At 61.0% G+C, this 20,274-nt stretch overlaps 1 protein-coding gene across 1 annotated transcript in view; it reads left to right on the forward strand.

Moving 5' to 3' along the window:
- The first annotated feature begins 268 nt into the window (after nt 1-268).
- The window catches only part of CACNA1G (calcium voltage-gated channel subunit alpha1 G), a 161,502-nt gene continuing 141,496 nt past the window's right edge, over nt 269-20,274 (forward strand). The window contains exon 1 of the mRNA XM_026090589.1: nt 269-459. The gene's annotated coding sequence lies outside the window, so the exon portion shown is untranslated. The remainder of the gene's footprint in view (nt 460-20,274) is intronic.

Genomic DNA, 20,274 nt, shown 5'->3' on the forward strand with positions numbered 1-20,274 from the left:
GCCTGCGGCTCGCCGCGCTCGGGCCCCCGGAGGCACGGCGAGGAGGAGCTACGGAGCCCGGGGCCGGGCGGCAGGGAGGGGGCCGCGGGAGCAGCCCCGGGGCGGCCGGGTGGCGGCTCGGCTCCGCATGCCGCCCCCGGGCATGGCCGTGCCCCTCTAGTCGCCCCCGGCTCGCCCCGCCTTGCCCCGGCTCGCCCCCGGGGCTGCCGGCCGGAGGATGGACGAGGATGGACCGCGAGCGGCCGAGGAGGAGCCGGAGCCGGGCAGAGCCAAGACTTTCATCCGCCTTAATGACCTGTCCGGGGCCGGGGGCCGCCCGGCACCGGGCGACAGGGACGCGGGCAGCGGCGACTCGGAGGCGGAGGCGCTGCCCTACCCGGCGCTGGCCCCCGTCGTCTTCTTCTACCTGAGCCAGGAGAGCCGGCCGCGGAGCTGGTGCCTGCGGCTGGTGTGTAACCCATATCCTTTGCAGGTGCCGGCGGCCAGGTAAGCCCCCGGGGGGGCCCTTCTCCCCCGAAGTTATGGGGCCGGGCAGGGGGCGCCTCCCGGCGCCGGGCTGCTCCACCGCTGGGGCCCGCCGGGGGGTGGGGGGGGAAGGATCCGGGATTTGAGGGTTCCCCCGACCCCAGGGGCAGCGGGGCCGTGGCCGTGCTCGCCCCCTCCCTGCTGCTCCAGCAGCTCCGACCGGGAAGTTTTCTGGGCTGTTGCAGGGGGTCTCTGGAGGAGGGGGGACAAAACGCCCTGACCTGGTGTGGGGCAGGACGATACCCCCTGGACATGGGGGAGCTGGGGCAGGACTCCCGGCTGCCCTTCCTTGCTCCACCGGGGGCACCTCCGGTGTTCCTCCTCCCCCGGACATGCCAAGGGACCCCAACCCTTCCCCTCTGGCCCCGTTTCTTGCCCACTCTGTTTTCTAGGTTGCCCAGTCCCCCCGGGGGGGTTAAGGAGAGCGCAGTCCAGGGGGAGGCAGTGGCATGGCAGGGGGGTTGCTTTGCTGCCTAGCTCCAGGATCCCTAAATGATTTCACAGCGTGCGAGGCCGGGGGAAGGCCCCGCTCTCCGCTGCAGCCCCGGGGATGCGCCGTGCTGGGGGGGTCTGGGCGACATGGGGATCACGCAAGGCTGAGGGTCCTTGGTGCTTGCTGCACCCGAGGGCCACGGCCCGCCCGGTCCCCGGGGACCCTGCAGAGGTATCGGGTGTGCGGGTCTCCCCCCGGACTCCCGCCTGCGCTGGCACGGGGGCTGCGGCTGAGCTGCTTTAGTCAAGTCGAAGCTCCCCAAAAGGAGACAATAGAAAATCACTTTGTGCCGTGGTCTCGGTGCCTTTAAAACCTCCCTCGGAGTTGAGTTGCCACCAGCGCTCAGTTCACAGCACCGCAAGTGTTTTGCCGTGCCCAAACTCTGCTTACATTCACGATTTGCAAAAACAAATACCTACACGAAATGAAACGGAGCCCTGTGGCTTCCAGCAGGGGCTGGTGCATGAAAGGCAGCCTCCGCCTGGGTGCATGGGAAGTTATCGGATCCATGCGGCTGCTCTTTGCAAAAGCCAGGCGAGTACGTACGGGCAGAAGCCCCACATCTGGAGCGGGAGCGGCTGTGTGGGAACAGGGAGGACATGTTACGTGGTGCAGAGGGCCAGAAGAGACCGTGCGAGTCCTCCTCCTGCTCCCGTTTTGGGTGAGCAGCTAGGAATTGCGCCTGGGCTGAGGCTGGCGTGTCACAGGAGAGCGGCAAGGGTCTGCTGGAGTTGTGAATACGGTTTTACTTTAGCTTCAGCAATAATTTATCTGGTAAACAGCCTACCTCCTTTCCTAAAATGTCCCCCAGGAGGGGAAAAGCAAGATTTTGCTTCCAGGCCTGAATACTCCCAGCAGTTTCCCCACATCCTTCACACTAGCTCAGCAGTTCAAAGCTGCATTTATTTAAGCATCTTAGGAGATCTTGAAACTTTCTGAAGCATTCGGTTCTGGGAAGAAATATTAATGACAGGCTGCCACTCAGTGTGTTCTTGTTACCTGCTATGTCTAATGTTATATATGATTGCTGATTTAAATGTGTTCAAGTCTTTTTTTTTTTTTCCTCCTCCTAATGATGTTGTTTTGAAGCAGGTGTTAACACCTGCACCTTTTTAGTTGTTTTGAGTAAACACCCCTCCCCAATAATGGCATGGAACACATCTTTTCTGTGGCTGCCAACACAAGCAGGTGAACTTTTGTCCTTGGAAAATTAGTGTTATTTTAGAAGTCTCCCCTGGGCACCTGCAAGCACCGCTTCAAACGGGGAGCGGGCATTAGGGTGCAGCCCTGGAAGCTCCAGTTTTCCTTGTCACTAGTTTTCGACTTGCTTCCGACAGAGAAATGAGATTGTGAAGAGCCGCAGGCCCTGGCGGGGCCGTGGGGACGCTGCTGCGGGCCTCCGGGCTGCGTGTCTGCGTGCGACTATTTGTTTTCAGGGTCACTGACCCAGAATTGGGAGAGCTTATTTAATGATAATTAAAAAAAAAAAAAAAAAGGTAATTGAGCCTGCAGATGAGACAGGAGCGTGCTGGCCGGCTTGGCATCCTCGCTGCGTCCCATCGCTCCGGGAGCGCTCTGCCGCCCTGGGTGCCGGAGCCGAGCTGCTTGCTCGTTTATCCTTTGCCGTTTGCGCGGCGAGCCAGAAAAGTGACTCTTAGCACACAGTAATCTTTTAGATGTTGTGACCCTGCGCCAAAAAAAAAAGAGTCTAATCGCGTTGCTGGAAAGGCTTTGTTGCCACCAGCTGCTTCGGGTAGGAGTGACGAGGGCTCGGGTCACGTGGCTGGCAAAACGCTGCCCCGTCCCCCGCGGGTTTGGCAGCCCGGGCTGCCCCTTGGGTGGCTCGTTCTGCTCTTCTGCTCCGGTTTTACCTTTTGGCGGGCGAAGCTGTAGGTGCAGGGTTCAGCCTGGGCTCCGGGTTTCGCTGCCACGGCTTCCCAGGTGCTTTTCCGCTCGCTCGGCGCTGCCGGAGCTCCGCTCCTCGGCTGCGGATGGACGGGTCCTGCCTGGCGAGGCCGGCGCAGCCGTGCGGGTTTTGCAGTGTGCGGCTGGGGCCAGCGAGTGCTGCCGGTGCCCGGAGTGTCGCGGTGTCGTGCCAGCGCCGGTCCCGCTCCGGGGTGTCCTCGTGCCCGCCGGCTGCTGCCCTCCATCCCTCTCCAGGCGGCTTGCGCGACAGCGGCCGGGGAGGGTTTGAGGGGGAGCAGGAGATGCGCGGTGTCCAGCAAGGATGCAACATCCCCGCCAAGACGATTTGTCAGGCTTTTCCATGACATTTGAATTCAAGGCATCTCCTGGCTGGGCCACAGAGGTTTCTCTCCCGCTGTTTGGAGCGGAGATAGAGGGGGAACCTTGCTGAACTCCTCTTCCTCCGCTCTCTCAGAGCTAGCAAAAAGCCATGAACTTTGTCCTGATCCAGAAATTGAATGCTCCAAGATCTTGGAGCCCGAGATATCATTTTAGGATTTAAAAAAAATGAGATCCATCCTGCAAAACTATCTTTGCCATCTACACCGTACTAGTCTTGAGTGAAAGCACGGCCAGGCTGCGTTGACCCCACCTGCGCCGTGCGATGGCTCGCTCCCTGGCAAGCCAGGGACCCCGAGGGGGCGATCCAGCGGGATGTGCTTCCCAGCCCACCTCTTCCCCATGGCTTGGCTCCACATGCCCGGGAACGCCCGCACTCGGAGTTCGGAGCACCCAGGAGGTGTCCGTGTCACCCGTGGCCCCGGCTCAGGATAAAATCCCGGAGCCTGAGTGGGAGATGTAGCCCAGGCAGAGCTTCCCGGCGGCGCGCCTGGGCGGGAGCGGAGCGCCGAGCCGGGTGTCCGGGGCGGGGGAGGACAAGGGAGGCTGGTTACTTGACTTTCGCTTATAAAATAAAAGCACCGTGAAGGCTTGGAGGATGAAAGGCTGTAGCAGGGTCTGTGCCAGACTGCTCCTCTGATCAGAGCCCAAAACCGAGGCTATTCCTCTGCGAGTTGTGCAGTGATTGAAGAGCGGGGATGGAGAGCGGAGGAAGGATGCTACGGCTTGGCGTTAAGAGCTCCGAATGGGAAAAGAACAGTGCGGCTGAAAGGGAGCTGTGATCTCTACTGTAGCACTAAAACCTCTGCCCCCCCCCCCCGCGCAGCTACTGCCTGTCTGCAGAGCGCTGCAGCCTGGCGAGCGGCGGGCGGGAAGGGGGCTTTGCCGCTGAGCGCCGGCCTGGGGAGAGGCCCCGGACTTGTGAAAATTCCAGCTTTTTCACCCCGGCGCAGAGGGCGACACCCAGCACCGGGGCGTTCGGGGAAGGCGAGGTTGGGGCTGTTGCCCGGAGGAGCGTTCCCATCTCGCGTGACCCCCAGCCGCTTGGCGAGGGGATGGTCCGGGGACCCCGTGCAGCCCCCGCCGCAGCAGCCGGCGACGGGCGCGCTCGTGGCAGGGATGGGGCGTTCGCCTCCCGGGCCGGACCGCGGAGGCCGCGCCGGCGCCGAGGTGTCGCTGGGCTGCCGCGCTCCGGAGCCGCCGCCGGCTCGTGGGGACAGCGGGACGCTGCGCCCTGCGCTCGAGAGCTGGAAATAGGCTTTCGTCAAAAAGGCGCGTTGCAAGGGAAGAGCTTCGGTGCTGCTTTTGTGCGCTTAAATACGGTTGTTTCAGCGCTGCTTTTGGGGGTTTAAAACCCAGAATACTTCGTTTTGAGAGGTTGGGCCTGAAATGGATCGTGTTGATTTAGGAAAAAACAAAAAGGAGCAAGAATTCACTTGTTTCACCGGGTCTGTGCGTAGCTCCGGGACCCCCGAATTTGCCCTGTTTCAGGAAGGGAGCCACTCGCTCGGAGGTGTCCCGGAGCCGCGGGAGAGCCGCGCGCCTCGGGCAGGGCCCCTCGCCTTCGGCTTCTCTCTTCCTTGACCCCTCGTGGGAAACCAGGGCTGAGGTTTCCTGCTGCCAGCCCCGCTCCGGGGCGCCAGCCGGCCCCTTCCCTCGCTTGGCAGGACGGGGCCGGGGCCGGGCTGCTCCGGGTGTCGTGCCGCTTCCCGGGGCAGGTGGGGACGGTCCCTTTGGCTCGCGCTGGTGTCAACACGAGGATGCGGGAGAGAAACGGCTTCATCTGTTTTTCCTCCCTTCCCTTTCTTTTCCCCAAGCCGGAGTCGCCAAGCCTCGTGTCCGCTCCCGGGCGATCCCTGGGGCGAGAGCGCGGGCGGCGGGGGCTGCCGTTTGCCCCGGGAGCCGGCCGCGAGCGCTGGCACAGCCCTAACGACTCCGTTCCTGAGAGAAGCCAGGAGCGGGTCGATCCCGATCTCGGTGAGGCGCCGCGGATCGCTCAGGCTCTCCGGAGGCATCTGTGGCCGGGCCGGGCCGCGCGGGCGAAGCCAAGCGCGAGCGAGCACGCTTTGCTTGCTTCGTGTGCGTGTGTGTAATTTTTTTTTCCCTTTTATTTTTTTTTTTAAAGGAGATTCTTCTGTGAATTCCCTCTTCCAGGCTGTTGTGTCACATCTGGAAGTTTGTGTAGGAGTTTATCCAAGCGCTGGAGTACAGTACAGCTTTTTCTCATTTAAAAATCGTAGGCTGGCATTTTGAATCGGGCGTGGGGGGGAGGGAAGGGGAGCGGGGAGCCGTCTGCCAAGAGGGAGACTGGAGCGGAGGAGCCGTAATGACTTCCAGAAGTTTTCTCTCTTTCTTTCTTTCTTTCTTTCTTCCCTTCTTGCTCGCTCCCTGGCTCTCGGCAGGCGGACAAAAGGCTCCGCTCTGCGCGCTCCGCGGTTATGTCATCCCAGCTCATCCGCGATAGCCGCGGGAGGCACCGCCGGCGCCGGGCGCCCCCGGCTCCCCGGCCCGCCCGGGGGCCCCCGTTTTCCTCGGGGACGGGTCCGGTCGGATTCCTCGCCTCCTTGTAGGAAATCCGGAACAAGGGTTCCTACAAGACGCGACCGAGGCCGTCTCCGGAGGCCTGCTTTTAATTTTGGGGAGGAGAGCGAAAAAGCAGGAATTGCTGGAACGGGATCGCTCGCCTGTTCCTTGGTGCCGGCGGAGGCCGAGACGGGTCTCCTCGCGGTGGGGGCAATTCCCGATCCCCTTTGGATCTGGGATAAGGGCTCCGGCGGGTTCAGAGCCATCCTTCCAGCTGGCGCGTGGCGATTGCTGCTCGAGGACTGATCAGCTTTGGTGTTTCCTCCCCGCTCCGGTAGCGCCGGGCGCTGGAGCTGCCCTAGAAATGCCTGGGATTTTATGACGCTTAGAGAATTTTCTTCTTTCTTTCTCCCCCCACCCCCTGCAGATGTCTTGGCGTTACGCTGGAAAATAACTCTTCCATTTTCGCTTTAAACACAGCTCCGCTCTTTCACTTTCCTCGTAGGGAAGACCGAGTCCTCGGCTGCCCCAGGCTCCCTGCCCCAGCCTCTTGCAGGTCTCCGCTTCTCTGCCGTTTTGCCGCGAGGGAGCGAAATCCTTGGCCAAAGCAAGGTCTCGACAGCTCGTTCGTTTGGATAATAAAAGCATTTTCCTTGGCGCGGGAGCGTGGGTGAGCGTTTGCCCAGCCCGGGGCTCGGGATCCCGCCAGCCCCCCCGAGCCCCCGCTGAAGTCGCCCGTTCGGTTACCAAACCCCAGGAGAGGCAGCGTCCCATGCTTTTTTCTTTATTTTTATTTTTTAAGCGGGTTAGGAATAACCCGCAGCGGCGAATAGCTGCGCGCCAGAGGCGGGTCGGGAAGGCTTTGAAGCTTGGCTGTGGTTTGGAGGGGGCCGAGCATCCCAGTTAATTAGGAGCCCTAAGTGTTTCTCGGTTTGCTCCGCGGCCAGCCCGTGGCTTCCCCTGCCTTGGCCGGGTCCGCGGAGCGCCTTGGCTGGCCGCCGGCAGCCCTCGGTGGGAAATTTTCCCTTTAGCGGCGGTGATGCGCACGGAGGTTTCCCCGACCTGGGGGTGTTTGGCGCTGCGAGCAACCCTCGGCCTCTCACCCGCGGAGCCGGCCCAGCGCGGAGGGGGGAAAAAAGTAAAAAGGAGGAAATTCTCATGGTTTTATATAACCGAGTGACTAACAATTGATCGTGCTTTGGGATGCGTTCACATCTGCTTCCTACCAAAGCTCGCGCAAACAGCCTTTGAGCAGATGGAAAAAGCACATTTTTCGGCTTGGGTATTTGCTGAGAGAAAGTTTCGGGCTTGAGCTTTGCTTGCGATACTTGATGATTTACCCAGCGCTGGTTAGCGCCTTACGGGAAATCGCCTGTCGGGGAGCCAGGAACAGCATCGCGCGGCCGAGGTGAGGCAGCGCCGGGGCTTCGCGGCCCGGCAGCTCCCGGTGGGAACGCTGCGGCACGCGTGCGTGGGAGCAGAGCGACCCAGCGCCTGTGACTCAACCTTCGCTACTTAGTCACAGGCGAATGGAAACCGTCTCTTGGCTTGGCGCCGGTGGTCAAAGCGTGGTTTGGGTCTGGATTTTTAGCGTGCCTCCTCGGCATGACGACTCGCCGTTGTTTGCTCAGGGGGTTTCTGTTGTCCTGGTCCTCTCCGCTCCTTGGGCCGGGAGGCCGAAGGACGTGGGGTAGATGTTGGGAGATGGTGCATCGGAGCTTAGACAGCTACAAGTGTATAAAGAAAAGTTTGCTTAGTGTAATCCAGACACCAGCCCTGCACTCGCAAGGTTCGCACAGCAAAGCACCCTTATAGCCACTCTAATGTGGGTCTGTCCCAAGCGATTTTTCCTGTTGCCTCCACTGACCAAGCCTCAAGATGCTTCCGAGCCTCGTGGCTGGGATCCAGGGCTCGGGCGAGACTTTCACCAGCCCCGGCCGCCCGGGAGAGGAGCTCGCCGAGGGCTTTCGCGCACCTCCGCATCCAAACGGTCCCTGGGCTTTCGTGCCTTTAGGATTTCCTGTGATTCATAACTTAATCAGGTCAAGTTTAACACTCCTCCTCCGGAATTATTGACTGCCTCTGCTCGCTTCGGAGCTGCTGGTGGCCGCATCAGCCCCTGAGCGCCGCAGAGCGGAGCCGGCCCCTGCCCAGATGGCAAGCAGGGCTTGTTAATGCTTTGTTAATTTAATTAGAAACCAGTCATTAACCCGTTCTGAGGATAAAGCTCCCTTCTGGAGGGCAGGGCTCACCCCTCTGCCTGTAACTCTGTGTGCCAAAACATTTATTTTGCGTTAAGCTGACAGCCACACTATGCAAATATAGATGTTAATCATGAATAAGGTTCATTTTTAGCTCTTGGTTGAGACCAGACTCGAGAGGAAACCGGCTACTTTGGGCTGGGGGCGGGTGAGCGCAGCCTTCGGAGTGGACACGGCTCCCTCCGAGGATGCGCCCCATCCCTCGCCCCGCGCCTGCAGCCGGGGCATCCTGACTTGTGCTCAAAAGGACACTAAACCCTGGGGCAGCATCCAGCATCCTGGCTCCTTCCTCAGCCCCAAGGTCTGTAGGAAGCTTGAAAATGTTTCCTTTGAGGGTTGAATGCAGCTTTCAAATGCATTTGATGCGCTGCGCTTTAACCAGCCTCCACTTCAACCTTATCCGCTAATAACATGAAAAAAACTCCCGCCTGGGTTTTAGGTACCCAAGCTTGCGTTAGGTGCATGGTGCTTTTCATTCAGTCGCCTTGCTCTCGAGATAGCTTGCTTATAGTAATTCTACCTTAACTGGAGAAAATAGAAACCCCAGTAAGAATGATAAATAATAGGGCCCCAGTGCTCCAGTGAATTAATGCTTATTTGGGCAGACAGGGAGGAGAGGAATTAAATTAATATCTGACTTCTAACTGCTACTGTATGTGGTTATTGACTTATCTTTCTTTGGAGGAACATAAATATGTCTCGGGATATACCCCCGAGACCGTACGCTGCTCAGGGTCACAGTGCAGGTCTGTCTCGAATGCTCCTTTGGAGAGTCATCGCGAATTCTGGGGTCAAACCCTGATTCCTCCGGCAGAGGATCCAGCCATGTGCAGATGCGAACGTGTTTGCACTTCACTGCGAGCGTATGGCATAAATCCTGAAGGTCTCCCCCTGGCATAAATCGCGTTGTTGTTTGTAATCCCGTGGATGGCTCATCCCTGAAGGAAGCTGAGGCCGAGTGGACGGGGGGATCGGCCGCCGGAGCCTGTTACCGCTAACCTGACTGTTGCCGGTTGTTGCCTTTTCCCGGTGCCTGGCTCTTTCCCTGTTAGACTGCTGTTTGCGTAGCCCAGGTGAGGGACTTTGGGGGTCGCAGCCAGCTCGATGGCCCTAGCAGAGGGACCATGCACCAGCGGACCCAGGGAGGAGACCTCAACCCTCCCTTGAAGCCCAGTTCTGGGCTGATGCTGCAGGTGGAGGTGATGCTGGAGCTTGGTGCGTGCAGAGCAAGGACCTCCAGAAAGGACTTGTGGTGCCTGTGGGTTAGCTGGAGCCTGGGAAGCTCCTGCCGGTGACGCCGGATGGGGCCGTGCCCTGAACCGGGCATCACTGGTGAGAAGCCGCCCGTCCCTGCGGGTGCCTCGAGGTGGTCGGTCCGCTGGTGTAAGCGGGCAGGGGCCAGCGCCGGCCGAGAGTGGCATCGGCGCCCACGCGGTGCCGGAGGCTGCCCTGCCCTCGGGGGAAGGGGGGATTCCCGTTTTCCAGGGCTGCCCAGGCTTTGGCGGGGCTCGGGGCGCTTGCGGGGGCCCTGGCTGCTCCCGGTGCCTCCGGCCAGGTCTCTTCTCCTCTTTGCAGAGCTGCTGCCTAGCAGTGGGGGGAGCCCAAGCCCAGGGACCTCGGGGCTGTCGGCAGGGTCCCGCTGCAGCCGCTCCCTCCGCGGGGGCACAGCCGGGCTCTCCGTGTCCCCCCCTCCCCCGGCCCTTTCTCCAGGCCGTTTCAGGAGCTGGAGGTTTCCACTCCGCTCTGTGTTTTCCCTCTGAAACGGGGTGGTTTGCTAATAAAACGCGAGCTGGGCGCACGTCCCCGGCGGGCGGTGAGCACCGGGGCCGGGCATCCGTCCTCGCCGCGCTGCCCTTCCCCCCGGCAGCGCACGCTGCCCTCGCCGAGGCCCTTCCCTGGGAAATCCCCGGCCCCCGTGTCCCTGCCTTCCCCGGGATTTGCCCTCTGCTGGCATCTGTCTCGCTGCCCGGCGCTTTCTGCCCCCCGCAGCCCTTCCCGGCCCGCCGGCAGCCCTCCGCGGGAAGGTCCCGCCGCGGTGCGTTTTCGCTCTGCGTCCCGCTGCGGGGCTGCAAACTGCCCCCGGGGGGGGGGTGGATGGGCAGAGCAGCCCCGGCCTCGCCGCTGCCCTTGGCCCGGCAGAAAGCGCAGCCGCTCGAAATAAAAGCCGGGGAAGGGGGGGCAAGGGAAGGTGTTTCCTTTTCTGAAGGCTTCCCGGCGGGGTTGCTCGCTCTCCTCGCTCGCCCTGCAGCAACCCATCCCTCCGGAAATCTCCCGTCTTTTGTGCCTCGGGAGCGGGGTTGCCAGGGCGGTTCCTGCTTTGCCGGAGCGCTGCGCGTCTCCCCGGGGCCGGGGCCGTGGCCAGGCCGGGAGAGCGTCGCGCTCGCCCCGCAGCCTGCGCGGTGAGAGGGGCTGCTCTTGCTGGAGCGTCGGGGTTCAAACCCTTCCCTTGGTGGCGTTGCGTGAAAAGGCTCCTGCGGGCATTCGAGCCGAAGGTGGGGAATGGCCTTTTGGAAATGGCAAACCCCAGGGTTTAAAGGCAAAAGGTGCTTGGCAGGGCTCTGCGTGCTCCCCGGGGCTGGGCTTGGCGACGCCGCAGCCCGGCTTGCAGGCGCCAGGAGACGCAAGCTCTTGCTTGGCTTTTAAAACCCCCAGTAAAGGGGCTGGTTGTCACCGTACGTGTCCTCTGCCCTTTGAGCCTCATCCTGCTTGGAGCTGAGCACCTGGCCTTGCCTGCTGCCTATTGACGTGACTTGGTGGGGTGCTAGTGTTGCTAATCAGTGGTGGGAACTGGAAGGCAAGTGGCAGCCTGTGTCGGGGATTAGGAGATCTTCCACAGCGTTATTCCCTGCTTGGGATCTGGGAGAGGGGAGCTGGAGCAGAGGTGCTGAACCAGGACTGAGCGCCTTTGGGTGCAGGTCAGACCTGGTCGAGGCATCGCCAGGTTCCTGTGTGAACCCCGCGGCCTCCCCTGAGCTCGCCACCAGCCTTTCGGTCAACGTTGCTCGTGGGCTGGGAGCTGCCGTTGGCTGGATCAGCCTTGCGCCAAGCCCCTGGTGCCGTGTCGCTGCTGGAAGCTGGTCCTGGGCTGGGTGCGAGCTGGTGCCCTTGGCCCAGCCCCGTCCTGCCCAAGCAGGGAGATGCCCGGGAGGCGGCTCCAGCCTGGATCGCTGCGCCAGCTGGGGCAAGGCGCTGGGCTCATACGTATGCATGGAGGGATGCTTCCCGCCGGGACCACCAGGTTTGGGGAACCTCCCGATTTGGGGACAGCATGGGCCAAACTGGCCTGCAAGTGGCCTCCTCCCAGCCGGTGCTGGGACGTGCCCAGGTCTTTGAGCCCGCGGCCATCCGTCTCTAGTGAAGGTGGGTGTTTTCTCTCTGCTCGTAGGCACTGTTTCATGTAGGACCCAGCTCCTTGCATAGGTGCCTCTCCCCGCGGCAGCCCGCGCAGCTCCGCATTAGCTGGAAGGTCCCCAGCGCCCGCTCCTGGCGCTGGGGAGAGCGGCTCCGAGCCAGGCACGTGCTCACCTCTCCGTTGCGCTTCCTATTAAACCAGCGCACACGCTACCTTCATTAGCGCGTTTCCTATTAAACCAGCGCCCGCTACCTTCGTTAGACGTTGCTATGGCGACGGCATTTGTTAGGATGCTTTTGGCTTGTCCTGCCGGCTCTCCCTTAAGGTGGAACGTGCTTCGTGGCCCTCCCTGGGGTCACCCGCGGCCCCCAGCCGGGCGGCGAGCCCGCCACTCCCGGGCGCACGGCAAATCGGAGCGCCGTCCGCTTAGGAAACTGCTCCTGAGGGTCGTAGGGGGGAACGCTGCCTTTTACCGGCCTGGGAGAGCCCTGAGGTGCCCGAGGCCTGCCGGCACCCGCGGGGAGCCGCGAGCCGCCCTCTCCTTCGGCTCCGCACCTGGAGTCGGTCTCTCCCCGCAGGGGATGCTCCCATCTCGCAGCTGGGGTTTCGGGCTGGGCTTTTTGCTACGTTTTGCTTCGTCGCGGCCCCGCGAAACAGGGCTGTCCCCTCTCCGTGACTGCAGGTCGCAGGTGCGAAGGGCTGGGTGAACCATGGCCAAGCTGCAAACATTGCGCTAAATCAGAAACCCCTTTGCTGCAAAAGGAGGCATCGGATGCTCTTTTCTGTGCCCCCTTCTCCCCCCTCCCCCAGTTCTGCCCCTTTTATCTTCCTAATAGCTCGGTTTTCCGCTGCTGTGTTTTACTATTGCCTCGGGTTTGCATTGGGGGCAGCGTGGAGGCTGGTGTGTGTGTGATGAATCTATTCGAGGAGTTGTGATCTCTGCATTGCATTTTGCAGTTCAGCTGGAAAGCTCTCGTTTCCAAATACACCCACACGCAGGCACGGCGCGGGAGGAGGAGAGAGCTGGAGATGCTCGCGGGGGATGGGGCGGGAGGCCGGAGGCAGCAGCGGGGACCCGGCAGCGGCGGCAGAGGGGACGCGGGCAGGCCGTGCGCCGGGCGTCCCCGCGAGCCTTGGGCCGTCCCGGGGGCTGAGCAGCCCGGCCCGGCCGTGGCGCCCTGGGCAAGCAGGGCAATTTGGAGGCTGAGCCCAAGGCGAGGTTTGCCCAGCCCTTCTCCGACGGGCGACGGGAAAGCAGGACTGGCGGGAGCAGGCTTATGCAATGGGGTGCTTGCAATAGCACCCTTAAAACCCCTGTTTGTGGGCTTTCCTTATGTCCTGTTTGGAGCAATCCGTAGCCTTTATTTGAGGACGGTAGATGGTACCCTGTAAACCACCATCCGCTCGCCGTCTCTCCGGCACCATCCTTGCCACCCCCAGCTCCGACTTCCAGATGTCCCTTTGCAGAGGACCCGTCGGTGGGGTGGATCCATCCTCTAAAGCAAGGAGCGATTTGGTTAGCGAAAAAGCTTGCAAACCTTCCTCCCTGGGGGCATCTCAAAGCGCAGAAAGCAGCTTAGCGCGAGGGGCTGCCTGCCCCGATGGGTGCGGGGCCGCTTAACGGTGACGAAGGGCTTTGCAGCTGCGCCTCGTCCTGCCCTGGCTCCAAGCCCGCAGCAAGCTCGCCTGTCCACGTGGGTCCCGCGGGAAGCGCCCGGGCGGCCCCTCGGCTCCCCGTCCCGCCGGGAGCGATGCCGTGCGCGGCCGTGCTCCCCGGTGCGAGCTTTCCTTGGCAGCTTCGGAGAGCGCGGCCAAGGCGGGGGCTGGCGGTGGGTGCTTTGGGCGCCCGTCGGCAGCTCCCTTCCCAGGGGTCGTTCACCCGCCCGCGGCAGCGGCTCCCCGGCCCCGCGCGCCGAGCCCTGCGGCAGGCCGCCTGCGGCCCCTTCGGGATTTCTCCCGTTACCCCGCGGAGGCTGAGCTCGTGCAACGATATTCCCTAGCCTAATCCTTTTCCTTTTGAAGTTCCTTGTTTTGGTCTTGCTCAAACTTTGTATTCTCGGGCATGAAATACGACCCGGCCTTGGAACTGAAAACTTTTCCTTAGCCAGGCGGCTCTGGCTCTTCCCGGCGCTCCTGGGATCCCTTGGAGCCAAATACCAGCCCTCCTGCCCGGGGGTTGCCCTCGCCCTGTCCTCAAGCCCTCTGGGGAGGTCGCCAGCGTGACCACAAGGCTTTAACGGTGGTAAAAAGGGACCTTTGGGGCTCTCAGGGCGGGCTGCGGGGACGCGACCGCGGGGACGCGGTGCAGCCACGTTTGTCTCGGCTCGGTGCCGCTGCTGGGGCCGCAACGCCGGAGCGGCGGGGCGATCCCACGTCACTCGAGTTGTGGTCAAAGTGGACGTCGGCTCAGGAGGCAATGTGGCAGATGTGGCCAAAAAGCGCAATTTCAAGACGGTCACGAAAACACGTTATGTGTTACGAGTGGGGTTTTTCATGGTTTTCGGTAGTTTTTTCTTTTTTGCCCTTCCTCCCCGCTGCTGGCTGTACCGGCCAAGAGGTGAAACTTATGGGCGACGTAGCGGAGGTTCTGGGAAGTGTTTTGCCTAGCTCATGGTGTTGAATTTTATTTTATTTTTCTGGCAGTGGATAAAGGAAGCGGGAAGGCGAGCAGATCGGCTGGTAGGTTATTGCTGCAGCAAGGCGCGAGCTTTCGGGGGAGCCGCTTCGGCGGGGAAGGAGAGCGCGGGAAAGCGGACGGCGCTCATCGCGTTGGTGCTGCAGAAAGGCAGCTGCGAAAACCTTCCACCTCAGCGCGGCGGGAACGGTCCGGGCCTTCATCCACGCGTGGGAAAGCGTCATTTTGCCTGGATTGCAGCGGGCCCTGGGAGCCGAGGCGCAGGAGCAGGTTGCACCACAGGGGCGGCTTCGGGACGTCTCCTGGGACGTCGGACCCAGCGTGGACCTGTCCTGCTCCGGAGCCGCGTGTACTGCCAAAGCACCCGGGCAGCTCTCCAGCACCACGTGCCAGAGCTGGTCTCTCCCGTTGCTCCATCCTCCTCCTCCTCCTTCAAAAAAAGAAAGAAAGAAAAAAAAAATCCATCTTTTGGCCTCCCTAAAAAGTGCCACTTTCTTTCACGCCCACCCTTGTCACTTCTTCATCTTTTCTTTGGTTCCCTTCCGCCTGCCTCTCCGCGCGCCTCTTCGCCGCGCCGAAGCCGGCTGCTGTCCCGACGGGCACGGCGGGTTCAAACCTGCCTTTTCACAAATTCCTCAAGTCGGGACCTTGAAGGGCGGAGGCGGCCCCCAGGCCGGGCCCCCGTCCCGGCGCTTGGCTCTCGCGSGGGTTGGCGTTGCCGTGGCCCCTCTGCCCGCGTGCCCCCCCCGGCAGGCCTCCCGGTCCCCTCCTGCGCGCGGGGCGGAGGCATCCGGAGGCAGAGGCTGGTAAGGCACCGACCTGGATTGATGCCCGTGGCCTCCCGTGTGCTCTGGCTGATTAAAATCTTAAATTCTTCCTTTTTTTGACAAGGTTTGGGTTTTCTGTGCCGAGCCGCGGAGTCTCTATGGCAACAGCTGAAGGCAACTTTTTGCCTAACCCTCTTTTTTTTCCCCTTTGCGGAGGGGGAAGAGGACGGGCGCGGACGGGGCGCGCGCCGCCGGGTCGCCTCGGCGTGCCGATCGGCTATTTTAAACTGCTCTCGTCCTTGCGGTAGCGAGCGCCGGGAGAGTGGGAGACGTGTGGGATTTCTTAAAAACCGGCATCTCCAGAACCCTGTTGATCCCGCTCTCGTCTGCCTCGCTTTTCCCTCCGCTCTTTGCCGAGTGCAGCGAGGTGTTAGCGTGGATGCGCTGCCGGAGGTTGCCCGCGCGTCCGCCCTCAAAAAGAAATAAAAAATTGCGTTGGGGCTCTAAAGTCAAGGGAACGGAGCCAGCAAGCCCCTGGCTAGTTGGCTTTTCCTCTCCGGCGGTATTTTTTGACCGTGGGAAAGAGCAAGGTTGGGTCCGTCCCTGCCCTGGGGATGCCGGTGGCGTTTTCCATCGGCTCGGAGGAGCCCCTGCGTCCTCCTGTCTGTCCTGCRCCCGGATGAGCCGCCTTTGTGTCCYGGCTGGGTGCTGCCCCACCGCCCCAAAACAAGACGTTTCTGGCAAAACCGCCCCAATTTACAGGTGCCGGCAGCCTCCAAAAGCCACGGGCTGCCGGGCCGCTCGGCTGCGTCGCGCGCGGGGGAGTTGGGAGCGTGAGCGAGGTTGCGGCAGTGTTCGGAGATGCAATTAAAACTCTAACTGTTCAGGAAAAAGTCTCGCGGAATTTAATAGGAAGGAAGCCAGCTGAGCTATATTGAAACGTAATAGGTTTTCAGAGTAATTTTTAGAATCCTATAGCGTAGGTCTTTCTTTCTAGAAAGATACTATACAATTTAATAATGTGTTATATTCCCGTATATTATGTTTAAATCATCCTATAGTATTGTGTAGGAGGAATCTAATTTTTTGCATGGGGGTAATATGCCTTTCTATAGGGTTTCAGCTGTGGTAGGTTTTCCTTTACTTTTGGTCCACTGGAGTTAAGTAAAAAATTATATCCTTCCTAGAAAAATCTATCAAAGCGAGTAGAAAATAATACGTTTAATTTACGTTTTGGAGTGCATCGGTATTATACGCGTGGGTTTGTGTGGCCTGTGGGAAGCGGTGCCCGCTGCTTGCGCCGCGAGCCGAGGCGGAGGCTCCACGCAGGGAGGCAGCTGCCCGGCCCCGTGCGGTGCCGGATGCCCCAGAAAATCCTCGGGAGGTAACGCACGTGTTAAATCCAGTGGCCTTAAATCCAGCAGCGTCGCTCCCTCTGCCTGGCCGTGCCGCGGGTGTTTCCCTGGAGTTGTGTCCCTCGTGTCACTTGTGCTGGAAAGTGAAGTTTTAATGAAGTCGCGAGTGCTGGGGGCTCTKGCTGGCTTTCAGGCCAGGCTCAGGCCCGTGAAACTCATCACACATGCTTTGCTAGGAAGCACATGCCAGGGCTCGAGTTTGGCCGCAGCATAAGGACGGGGACCCGGGGACCCGGGTTGTGGCCGATCCTGGAGAGGAGCTCTGGGAGAGGGGCTCGGCAGTCCTGCAGCCGGCGCTGTGCCGTTATCGCCAAGTTTGGGCCTTTTTTAAATTTTATTTTTATTTTTTATTTTTATTTTTTTAAGCCTTTTCTGTAAAGGCAGAGTGTTGTTGTGTTTCTGCCCAACAACGCGTGGTTTGGGCTGTACGGTCATCATCAGAGCGGTACGAAGACTTCTCTTCCGCGATGGGATGATGGATGCTCTAAGGCGGCTCRGCAGGTAAACCGCAGCCGTGCCCTCCCGTTTCCGCGCCGTGCGCTGCAGGCTTCAGGGTCCTCCTGCAAACTAACTTCCTAACGAACCCCCGTTGCTGGGATACCCCGTGCYGACCGGGAGAAAGCAGCCGGTTTTCCCCGAGCCGTGCCCCGGCGTGGTCTCTCCCAGAAGCCGGGGATGTCGCCCCGAAGCCCGTGTCGCCCCGGCTCCCGTGGGTTTCGGGAGCCGGGGCGCGGGGACAGCCGGTGGCCCTCGCTGTCCCTTGAGGTCCCCGGAGGATGGGAGCCTTTTAATAGCCATGGCAACTAATAAGCCCTGCGTGGTGACATACCTACGGTATCCGTGGCAACTGGAGGACCATCGCATAGCAACGCGCGCATCCYGTACCCATGGCAACTGCCTGGGTAGCGCTGGAGCAGCGAGGCTGCATCTTCCTCCCGGGCGCTGGTGTTTGTCCCCGGGTGACCCGGGGATGGGGCGCCGGGGAAGGGGGCTGCGGCCGCCTCATCCCCCCGCACCGTCCCYGTGGGGCACCTGAGCCGGGCCGCAGGAGGGAGCATCCCGCGGGAGCTCTCCGGGGCTCAGCCAGCGCRGGGCTGACGCTGCAGCCGGTTGCTGCGGGGAGGTGCCACGGGAAAGCAGGGATTTTCCGCTTTCCCACGCCCCGGCCTCGTGGGCAGGGCCGCGGCGCCCCTGGGGCGCCCGGGAGACTTGTTGCAAGGGCGTCCCGGGGAAAACCCGCTTGGATTAGTGCTCAGAAATGTCTGGCTGCTGGATGGGAAGAGGGTTAGCGGTGGTGCGAAGCGGAGGGCTGGGCACCTCCTTGCTGCAGGCAGAGCGGTTTCGTAGGAGAGTATTTGCCGGCGTCCCTCTGACCTGCTTCCCTTCCTGCAGCTGGGCTCATCCCCCTCCGGGCTGCGGCCTCCCAAGCCGCAGAGGGGATTTAGCGGCAGAAAGCGCAGCTCCTCTTTGGGAAGCATCCGGCAAGGGGGACATGGGGGTACACAAGTCCTGTGCCACGAGCGCCGCAGTTGCGTGTGCACCAGCTTGGYGTGTGCGGATGCAAAGCACCGGGGAGCAGCGGGATGCACAGCGGCTTGCTCAGCACCGCCTAAACCAGGCCCATATGTTACTGGTGAATTAGGATTTGTAACTGTCAGGTGTAACCGCTGCACGTATGTGGGGTTTGACAGGTCTGGGTGGGTTATGTGCACGCTGCTGGGCTGTCAGGCGCGGAGCGGAGCTGCGGGGTGCCGCTTCTTGCAACGCACCGTGAACCTCAAGTGGTGCGTGCCCATGCACACCGGGTGCAGTATTAGCACTGAATGATTTCARCAGATCTAGCTGCTTTTCTTTTCCCAAGTTTGTCCACCAACAGGCTGAAAATTTTAAGAATTCATTCATTTGTAGCTGTTGCAAATGCAAAACCAAGTGCATTTCAGCCTTTCTTTCCCGTTGTTGCAAACCTACCATTAAAAACACATTGCTCGGATACTTAGGAGTATCTCTGGCTCCTGTAAACGTTCCTGCAAATCATTCCTGCAGATAAATGTAATTGCTTTGGGAAGGTTTGCAGATTACGTGGGGGGTTTTTTGTTTGTTTTAAGACTGTGTACTGAACTGGTTAATATACATATAGATATATATGTCAGCTTTCAGGCTAACCTTTTTTCTTTCTCTCCGGCTGGAGTTCAACCTGCTCTGGGTTAGGGCTTTCAAAACTATCCAAGTCTCCCTGGCTCCGTATAGGTTTTAAGCTCCGACTTTGCTCAAGCGCTTGTAAAGTGGGACTGTAAGGCTTCAAAATGTTAGATGCTTTTAAAAGTTTTACCGGTGGCTTGTCTGTTTTCTGGTACGAGCCAGCATCCGCAGCCAAGAGCAGGGCTCGCGTTGTGCTAGCGCCCACGCGTACACCTGAAAGTTGGTTCCTGCCTGGAGAGTTTGGGCTGTGGGAGCAAAYTCGTGGGTCCTTCCCAAAATTGGTGCAGCGATTGCTAGGGCTTTAAGTCTGCTGGAAATCCGCGTGCCTGCAGCTCCTCCRGCTCGTGTCTGAATTCTGCCCGCTTCTGCAGCGATGCCGGGGTGCACGTGCAGGAGGAGACCCGGGCGAGCCGTGCGCGCCGGCCGCCGCTTTCATCTCTCCTGCGCCGCTCTCGGCAGGGGCGGCCGGCGTGGGAACGCAAAGCGCGAGCCACCCGCTTTCGGGGCAGGGTTAGGAGACTCGGTCGTGTTTTTCTGTGCCCTGCCTCCCTTGCACGCTTGGTACCCYGGAGCCTGCTTTAGGCAGCTCGTTCCGAGAGCGAAGAAAGGGGGGGAAACCCCAGCTGAACACGGTGCGATCGCTCTCTCGACTGCCTCTCTGCTCCAGGCCGATGGCAGGACGTTTTCCAGGCGTTTTCCCTGACCGGAGGAAGGGCCGGCCGGCGGCTCTTCGGGCGCCCGTGGTGGCGTTTYGGGCAGCGGCGCTTGGGCGAGCGCTACGCCTGGGATCGAGGGGGCTCTTCGCCCTCTGCCTCGCCTCTGCGCCAGCCCCCAGCACGGCTCCAGCGGAGCAGGGAGAGGAGCCTCGGCGCCTCCGGCTTTCACGAGCTGCAACYGTGCAGTTTTGGCAGCCCCGGCTCGGAGGTAGTCCCTCTGGGCCACGAGCTGCTTTTGCAGAGCTGGGTTTTTGACGAGGAGCCTGGCTGCCGCGTGGGCAGGTTTCCGTCGGGGCCGGCGCCCGGCYGCCCAGCTGGCCCCAGGCGCCCGCTTCCCCCGGACCTCCTGTTTGGGAGGGCTCCTTGCTCCTGAAAATCTGACCCTGAGCGCAGATCCGGGTTATAACATGCAGTCTTTGTTGGGGGAGGAGGGGAGGGAAAAAAAAGTAAAATCTGCTTCTGCTTTTTTCCTTTTTTTTGATGCTTGGCCAGAATGGGAGAGCTCAGCCTGCTTCTCCGACCTAATGAAGTCGGCTTTCAATTCTGAACGTGTTTTTGGCACCGGTCTGCAAATCAAAGTTATCTGTTCCACCGGCGGCAAGCTAGTAAAAAACCAGGAGGGGGGGTAAGACCCCAAGCACGGGGGCTCCGTGCCCTGCCGGGCGCACGGCGGCTCTCGGATGGGAGCGAGCTCGTGGCTGAGCCGGCAGCAGCGGTGCAGCAGTGCAAGACCTGCTTCCGCTCGGGGCTTCGCCCTCATCCCGCTGACAGCAAGGGGGTGACGCCGCGCTGCCCGGACGCGGCGGCGAGCCGGCTTCGCTGGTGCTCTCCGGGAGCCGGCCGGGGTACCCCGGGGGCCGGGACCGGCAGCCCCCCTGCGGTCCCCCAAACGCCCGGCGACCGGGGGGCTCGGAGCCAAYGTCTCCTGCGGTCGGTGACTTTTTWAAGTAGTACGCTYGTTAAGGCAGTAAAGAGCCTCGCTATAAATTGGATACAAATGTACAGTTAATGCCGAGTCCCCAAGGCCAGTGTAGGTATTGTGGTATTTAAACTAACAGAGCCGAGGGTAAGGATCCAGCGGCAG

The sequence above is a fragment of the Apteryx rowi genome, unplaced genomic scaffold, assembly GCF_003343035.1.
Source record: "Apteryx rowi isolate R43461 unplaced genomic scaffold, aptRow1 scaffold_86, whole genome shotgun sequence".
Taxonomy (NCBI): Eukaryota; Metazoa; Chordata; class Aves; order Apterygiformes; family Apterygidae; genus Apteryx; species Apteryx rowi.